Genomic DNA, 9,362 nt, shown 5'->3' on the forward strand with positions numbered 1-9,362 from the left:
GTGCTCTTTTTTCTTTTCTTGTCTTTATTTTTCTTTTCTGAATCTTAGCAGGTATATGTTGTATTATCCTCTTCTTTTTTAGAATAGCTATTACATAAAGGGGACAAAGTTTTGATTGGGCAATTCAATTCAATTCAATACATTTGATTTTGGATATACACACACACACACACACACACACACACACACCATCTTAATAGGTGATAAACAAAATAAAGTTTAAGACAAAGTTAAAATACACTTATAAAACAACCTAACTAGTGTACATAAGTAAGGTCCAGGATGCACTCTATATCAAATTATACTGTGCTCACCAAAATTAGTGTAATGGGCAATATGTTTCCCCCTCATTTGAACAAACACATGTATGTGCACATACACAGCCTTAAATGACTGGCATAAAAATGTTTATATGCTTCTATCTACATTTTTAGGAATGTGATAACTACTGAAGTTACCAATTGTGTGTTGAATATTAATGGATATAGTTTGTTTAAAATTAATTTCTTGTCTTCAGATTGCTAAAAATTTAGCATGTTTCAGAAAGAAAGGCAGTCTTTAATTTCACAATTGTAATACATTGAAAACTTTGTAGAATGTCCAAACTCTTACTATTTTCAGTAAATAGCAATAGCACTTAGACTTATATACCGCTTCATTGTGCTTCTCAGCCCTCTCTAAGCAGTTTACAGAGTCAGCATATTGCCCCCAACAATCTGGGGTCCTCATTTTACAGAAGGATGAAAGGCTGAGTCAATCTTGAGCCTGGTGAGATTTGATCTGCCAAACTGCTGGCAGCCGGTGATCAGCAGAAGTAGCCTGCAGTACTGCACTCTAACCACTGCGCTATGGGTCAATGTAATTCAGATCTATTAGTCACTGCTGATCACAGGTTGAATCTATTAGTAGTAATGAACAAAATTTGTACACCTAAAACAGGAAGCCCCAAACCCCAGTCTGCGGCCCCAGTACCAGGCTGCAGCCCATTGGGAACTGGGCCGCACAAGCACTTATCGAACGCCCGAAACTCCATTTATCTAAGGGCATATGTGTGAAACCAACCCCTCTGCCCCCTGCAGATCCACAGAGTTGGAAAGATTGGGGACTACTGTGATCACAGGAGCCGTTCTTTCACCATCCTTGCACTCTGCAAATCTATTGAAGACTAGGCAGGCTACATGTGATAGGAGCTGAAGTTCAACACATCTGGCAAATGCTCACTGGGTGGAGGGTTGAGAAATCTCTCCTTAACTATTAAGGGATCGGAATTATTGAGGGGGATTTGGTAGAAAAAGCAAAGATTGAATTATACATTCTCACCTCTGGTCTATGCTTCCTATTCCATAAGATTTGATTTAAAGCCCCTGTTGGACTATTTCTGTGGCATCTAACAACTTGAATTATTTTTCTGAAAACTAAAATGCTTTAAAAACAAAATCAATGAACGTAATGCAGATGTCATCACAAATGTAAATACTACCTGGGTTATGGACCTATGTAAAGGGCATACATATAAGTATTCTACACTGATAAACTAGGCAAACACATAACAGCTAAAATAACAAAACTGTTGCTAAATCTTGCTCTCAGGCTCCTCAGGTAAGTATTTTAATAGTTACTGTCCAGAATGTCACATATCTGAATATAATGTGCCCTGTATGCAAAAGCATGATAAAAATCATTTCACCGAGAAATTGCTTTTTCTCATTTCACCGAGAAATTACAACACCCTACAGTAAAAACAGTGAAATATGGGGCCTTTTAAAAATTGCTAAACCATAGCTGAAAGCACTCAGGAGTATAGCCAATGGTGACAGATGACCTGAGTTGTAATTCTGTAATATCTGGTAGGCTGCAAGTTCTCCAATCTTGACCTACATAATATAATCCTCCAGCAATACTCTAAAGCAGTGTTTCTCAACCTTGGCAACTTTTAACTTCAATACCCAGATACCCTTCTACTGCACTGGCTGGGGAGTTCTGGGAATTGAAGTCCACACATCTTAAAGCTGTCAAGGTTGAGAAACACTGCTCTAAGCAAATGAAGTGGGTTTGAGTACACAAGATAGAACAGAAATTACAGTTGTTCCTGAAAACGGATTGAATGTGCTATGAAAAAAACCTTCCACTCAGGATAAGAAATGCCAACATTTTGGACTTGGCTGTCTTGTGAATCATATGACTCTTGTGGCATAACAATTAGGGCATTTGTGCCCATTCCAGTACAACTAACATCAAACAAATAAAGGTGGGAATAAAGGCAATAAAACATGGTGGGAGGGGGGGAAAGGAAAATATAAGATTGTGAATTGACTTGCCTTTTAAAAATCCCACTTGCATACGCTTTGGATAGCAGTAAAAACTGAACAATCGTTTGACAGATAAGCTAACTGATAAGTTTATGAATTTATTTTGCTACTTGAAGTAGAATGGAAAATTGTGTCCCCTCCTAAGTGCTGGATAACTAAGATTTTACTACTTTTTATGGCATTCAAATTATCCATCTGATGCACGTCCTCTCTTTTTTTCTGGTTATCTCATTTTCTCCCCTCTATTCCAAATGAAGCTCTTATCATTTTTTTTTTCAAAAAAAATGTTGTTGCTTTTCATGGATGGGGGAGACTATTAAAGCAGATAAATACATGCAGGGGATGCCTCAGGGCAAAATTAAAAGAATTAAGATGGCAGCACTGCTTCGATCACACCATTTTGGCTGCTATCATGGCTTTTTGACTGTACCCTGCAGAGACCTCTGAATTATTGCAAATCTAAGATAAAGACCTGGGAATTCTCTTACACCACAATTGAGGTTTTGCACAAGGTGGCTACCCAGCCCATCCGTCCTCAAAGCCAATTAAGACCTAGATCTTATTTCTAATTTCTAATTCTAGATTTTAGCAATAAATCTGAGGTTGAGTCAAGTAGAAAATAGTTCGGGGGGGGGGAGTGCAGATGTGGTCTTTCTGCTTCAGAGAGAAAGGAAAGACCTGGAAGAGTCACCAGATGGTGACTTCAAACAAGATGCAAAGCAAAGTCAACTGTAAATAAAATTTGAATCAGGTCAAATGAAATTAATCCTGCAGAGTCTCAATTAAGAAAAAAATAAAACAGCTACTTAAGGTATCCATTGCTCTTTAGCAGCTAGTCTTCCACAGATTAGAAGTATACCGTACAAAATCAGTAATCATTTATTGTCCGGCTGATTTCAAAGGGACTGTGATAAGCTATAATGAAGTTTGCATACTTTTGACTTTACATTTCTGTGAATTTTCAGAGTTTATTTGATACAGGTAGTCTTCATCTTATAACCCAGAGATTGAGATAACATAGGTTATTCTTTACACTGAGTTGCACTACCTATATAGGTTGAGATACTGTAGAAACATGGAAGGTGCTTTGGCTTTTCAAAGTTAGGCTGTACCCTCACTTCATACTATGCAAAGGTCGTGCTGGACCTTTGACCTCCAAAGAGACTCTTAAGAAGACTGCAATGTGTTTCAAACCCAATTTAGTTTGGAAAAGGCATTATCTGCATTTGGATTTTCTCAGGACAAAATAATAATATCTGCACAAATCACAGGGCAGTAGATCTGTGAGGTTCTGTGCTCAGAGTTAGAATGTTCAGTATAATTGACTACAACATTTAATTTCACTTAGAACCACTTAATTATGTGTGAAGACTTCCATGAAGCTTCTTAATAAAATCGCTGGTGCTTGAAACTGTTCTGCCTGAGCAGAAAATGGTTGATGATTGCCCATTGATTATTAACATGGCACTGAAATGGTCTGAATTATAAAACCATTTGTCTATCACTACTGGGGTGCTCAGTTTGTGTCTTGATTACCTCTCCTTTATTTATTATTTATTTATTTATTTATTTACTAAGCGCTTATAGACCGCCCCATCTCCCGAAAGGGACTCGGGGCGGTGTACAGTCCATATCAGAAATACAACATATAAACAATTAAAATTATTAAATAGATAAATAGATACGAAGGAGGATAAAAAGGTATAAAGAACTGTACAGCTGAGTAAATAATTTAAAACCCCAACAAATATCCCATAAAATTAAATTTAAAAAACAATTCCCCTAAAATACCAGATTAAAAATATGTTTGCCAGGAGGTAGCAGTTATGATTATGCCAGGCCAGCCAATCGGAACAGGTGTGTCTTCAATTTTTGTCGGAAAGAGCGGAAGTCGGTGCTGATTCTAATGTCGGGGGGGAGGTCATTCCAGAGGGTTGGGCCCATCACAGAGAAGGCCCTACTCCTTGGCGCCGCCCGTTGGCATTGCCTAGTGGACGGCACTAGGAGAAGTCCCTCTCTGTGAGAGCGGATTGGCTGCAGGGATGTGTGTGGAGAGATGCGATCCCACAGGTAGCTAGGTCCTGTGCCATGGAGCGCTTTATCTCAGTGAGTTAAAACTGCAGACAAAGAAGATTTTGCTTTAAATTTATACGTTACACACCAGCATCTTTTCAAACTCAAGAATGTTTGACAGCTGAATGGATCTTTATTTGACAACTCATAAGGTATATTTCACCTTGCATCAAATCTACATCTCTGTAATGTTCTACAGAAAGCCCGTCAAACTCCATGTACTGAGACCTAGTAGTCTGTGCCTCTTTTTTTTAAAAAAAAAAAAGACTGGATATAGGATTTACTACCTAATGTCAACCCTGGTTTGTTGATTAAACCACAGGTTCTGAGATCCTTTCAAAACTTCAAAAAGCTAATGCAAGATATGATAGTTGAACATCCATAACACATGCAAACATAAAAGTTGAGTTGACATATTGTGCTAAACCACGATATATTTAACAAAGGATTGTTCCAGAGTTTCACAAACTGTCTAATATGGTGACTCCTTAAAACAACGAATGCATTTATAAGAACACGGACATACATTCCTGAACTGTAGTGTGTATACTGTGTCAGGACTCCTGTTATCAGACAGGTCTCCACTCTGCTTGGACAAGCCAAGTACCTGAATAAGCCAAATGACTTGTACACATATTGTAAAGCCGGTGCCAGTCAGAACACACACCACATGTTGGATCTGCAAACCACAGCTATATTGTCGCCAAACCATGCCGTAATGCTGCCTGAACAATCTGAAAGCTGGAGGTAATACAGGAATATTACCTAAGTGGTATGTCTGTGATCATTTAACTTCCATTCTATTATGTCATAACTTGATCCTGCTAAAAAGACTAGATATACCTTAATAATTTAAAAAAAATAGGTGGTCCAAAATTAAAGCAAGTTTTTCATTCAATCATGGTGGGTCTCATTCTCTACACAATTAGGCTGAGATTCCCTTCTTCTCTGGGATATGTTCAGCCAATGTCTACCTGTGCATTTCAAATGATGCTGTCCAAATTTGAAGTTGTAGTTGTAGTTTCACAACTACAACATACTTTACCCCTATACTAAATGCCAACATTTTACACATACTGTCATTTTTGTAGTAATTTTATTAAAGAGTACAATTGACAACAATAACTGGATTGCAAACTTTCAAATGACCAGTAGCTGGAAACAAAGATAATACAGAAAGCTGTAGCCCATTGTTGCCATCTAGTGGTTGCTTTGATTTTTTGCAGCCCAGATAGTGAATTTTTACTGTGTCTCTTGTGACCTGTATGCTATGATAATGTTCAATAAGTACCCGTATTTTTCGGAGTATAACCCTTTTTCCCTCAAAAAAGAGGCTGAAAATCCGGGTGTATCTTATACACTGAATACAGCATTTTTTGCCTCCTGAAACCCTGCCCCCTTCACCAAAATGGCCGTGCATAGCTTGTAGGAGGCTTTAAGAGATCTCCTTGGGCAAGGGAGGGCAGAAATGAGCAAAAAATGGGCCGTTTTTGCTCAGTTCCCTCCCCCCCCCCCCCAGCCTCCAGGAGCACTCTATAAGCTTCCTAATGTCCTTTTTTGGACAAAAAAAGGGCCCGTTTTCACACACAAAAATTTTTGCTCGGTTTGGGGGGGCCAGGAACACTCTACAAGCCTCCTAAGCGCTATTCGTGCCTTTTTTTTGCCTTTTCGCAAAAAAATGGGCCATTTTTGAGAGGTTTGCAGAATGCAAAACTTTTTTTAAAAAAATTTGCCTCTTTAAAACCTTGGTGTGTTTTATACTCCGGTGCCTCTTATACTCTGAAAAATACGATAATCTATATCAGTAAAGTGTTTGAAAGGCTAAACTCCATCTCCAACCCGCATATGAAAGATATCAGACTAGCCTAGAAAAATCTTGCCTTCAAATCTTCCATCACTGGGTGACTTTGATGAAGTGCCCTGTCTCTTCTCAGCTTAGGTACAAGGACAAGGAAAAGTGATAATCATACATGCAGTCTTGCTTTCCTCAGAAGAAAGGTGAGCTGGTTAGATAAATTATGGTGACCCAGAACTGAATACTGTATTATTTATTTATCATACCGCACTTACATTCATCTGGCTTAATGTAAAGTTGCCTTCTTTTAGAGGAGAGTTAGATAGATTGCAGACATTTAAAAGAATGAGAAGGCATAAGAACATATGTGGAGTTTGAGGTTTTAAAGGCTTTGTTTTCATGTTGATGGGCCATTTTTCATAGTCTTGTGTGGCAACGCTGAACATTTATGGCTCATTTCATAGAACATGGTTACCCAAGAGATCTCTGGAGCTCAGTGGAAATTTCAAGAAAAAAAAAGGGCATTCTCCAGAGACAGGGGAGGGAAGGTGAAGCAGGAGCCTCATTGGCTCTTTCAATGGGAAGAGCTGGCAATGTACTGGAGTATCTTGTCCTTCGTGCAGCAAAAATGATTAAACCCGTTCTGTTGTGTCAGCGTATCCTCAGTTTGTTAGTGTTAAATCTCAGCTGGCCAATGCTTGCCAGAAAGACTGAAGGAAGCCTGCCAAACAGGCTTAACAAAAATGCAGCCTTAAATATAACAAATGAGGTTGCATTTTGCTGTGGAAATATTTCCTGAAAGTTTTTTTTTTTAAAAAAAAAGATGTGGACAAGCCAAACAGCCATGTACTTAAGAGAAGGGAAACGGGAGCTGATGAAGAGAAATCAAGAGACTCCATTCATCTGAAAGCCTGTTTTAGACAATATGGGGCTCTAATTATTTTGAAGGCCTCCCAGCTAATTTAAGGCGGGGAACCATACCTCATACTTCAGCCTCCGATTTTCATCACAACAACAACCCTGCGAGAGGGGTTGGGTTGAGAGTGGATGATTGGTCCAAAGTCACCAGGTCAGCTTGTATGCCTGAGGGAAGAAGCAGTACCTCAGAGCTCACCCATGCCAAGCATCTTTCCACTTGTGGCAGAGCCTGGAGGAAAAGGGCTGCCTGCAGCTGCTTAGAGAGCTGTTTTAATTCTACCAAACTGACTGCTTACAGCAGCTTTCTTGCAGAAGCCTGAATAAAGAAGGGCTCTGATGAGGGACACTGTGCTTGTGAGATCACAAAGCATTTGTTCCAAACAGTCTAAAAAGTCTTCTACAACCTCCAATCAACAACGTCCTCCTTCTGTCACATTCACTAACAGTTTTTTGAGTTCTCAGTATCTCCTTGTAGCCCTGGGCCAATGGTGGGATACGATCAGTATGCCCTGGTACCGATGCCTGCGGGGAGCACCAGGTACCATTCCAGTACGGAGCTCCGGAGGACCAACCCACCCGTCCACTCTCCTTACCTCTATTTTGAGCCAACCGGGGCATTTGCGCATGCGCATGGAGCGCACGGCGCCTGCATGACATTCCACTGAACAGCTGGAGCATTGTGCATGGTGGGTACGCATGGCCGCAATGTGCGCATGAACATGGTGGACACCCCGCCCTGTTGCAGTGTACCGGTTGCAACGGGAGCCGGAACCCACTACTGCCCTGGACATCTCTACCTTAGAATGAAGTCTTGCTCTTCCAGGATGCTTCCAGCCTCTGTTTTATTTTGTTTTGTTTTGCAGAGAATATTACAGATGGGGATGCCATATTTTGCCACCACCTATTATTTCTTCCATTAAAGGAAGTACATTTGATGGTCTCTGGTGATAGATCAGGAAACATATCTGAAGGAACTCTCCTTTATTGATATGGACTAGAGCAGGAGTGTCAAACTCACGGCATCATGTGACTTTCCCCCCCCTCGCTAAAGGGCATGGGTGTGGCCAGCATGTGACACATCCAGCCCATGGGCCAGGAGTTTTGACAGCCCTGGATTAGATATTAGAATCTTAAAAGCTTAACTGAGTTTTCCCTCCTTTTTACACCATAGAAAATTAGGAAGAGTTAGTCTGAACCCATTTTCAGGCTCCAACTCCCCTGCTTAACCATTTTTTTCCAAACATTACTTCTGTCTAGTTTCTTCAAGATTATCTCTGTTACTCCAAACTCAAAGATACCATTTTTTTTACTGGAAGCACTTCCTAAGTTGTGCCAAATGGCCTTTTCTAATTTGTGTCTTCAATGTATCTCAGATTCACAGTATGTGCAGGTAATCTACACATTTCTTGCTTTCACAGAAGTTGTAGTTCAACACATGGCTATCTAGCCTGGCTTTGCTCAAGAGTTCCTAATGTTTCATGTGGAAAATACTCATGAACCGCAAAGATGCTGCATGGGCTTCCAAATAAATAAATAAAGGCTAAAATCTCATGAGATGACCAATAATGCAAGATGCTCATATTCTCATTCAAAATGTTGCAAGATTTCAGGAATGAATTTTTAAAATCTCAGCAGAATTCATACTTTCACAAGTTTTCAACATTAAAAAAATAATATGTTGGTATATCTATTTCATCAGGGTTTTTCTTGGGTTGGTGTTTTGTTTTTGGTTGTTGTTCTTAAATTGGTTGTTCTTATTTAGGTTCTTATGGGAGAAACAAAACATCACTATAAAACTTAAAAGAGTTTGATGTAGTGATTAAGTTGCTGAGTTAGAAACTAGGAGATGGTGAGTTCTAGGTTTCCCTCAGGCCAGCTGGATGACTTTGGGCCAGTAACTCTCTCAGCGCAACCAACCTCACAGGGTTGTTCTTTTTGTGAGGAAAATGGGAGGCTTGAGTATTAGGTAATTCAAAAATAGAAGATGTACACAAAAATACACATACCTATTTATAGACATATAAGCTTAACGGAATATACAAACACATATACATATACATATAGAGTACATAAACATTAGGAGTTTTTTTAACAGCCCTTTTTGCCATCTAATTTTTTAACCACAAGAGTTTCCCATACATTTGCGTATCTCAGTTAATATATATATATATATATATATATATATATATATATATATATATATATATATATATATATATATATATATATATATATATATATATATATATATATATATATATATATAT

Source organism: Natrix helvetica (genome assembly GCF_964273705.1).
Source record: "Natrix helvetica genome assembly, chromosome: 1".
Classification (NCBI taxonomy): Eukaryota; Metazoa; Chordata; class Lepidosauria; order Squamata; family Natricidae; genus Natrix; species Natrix helvetica.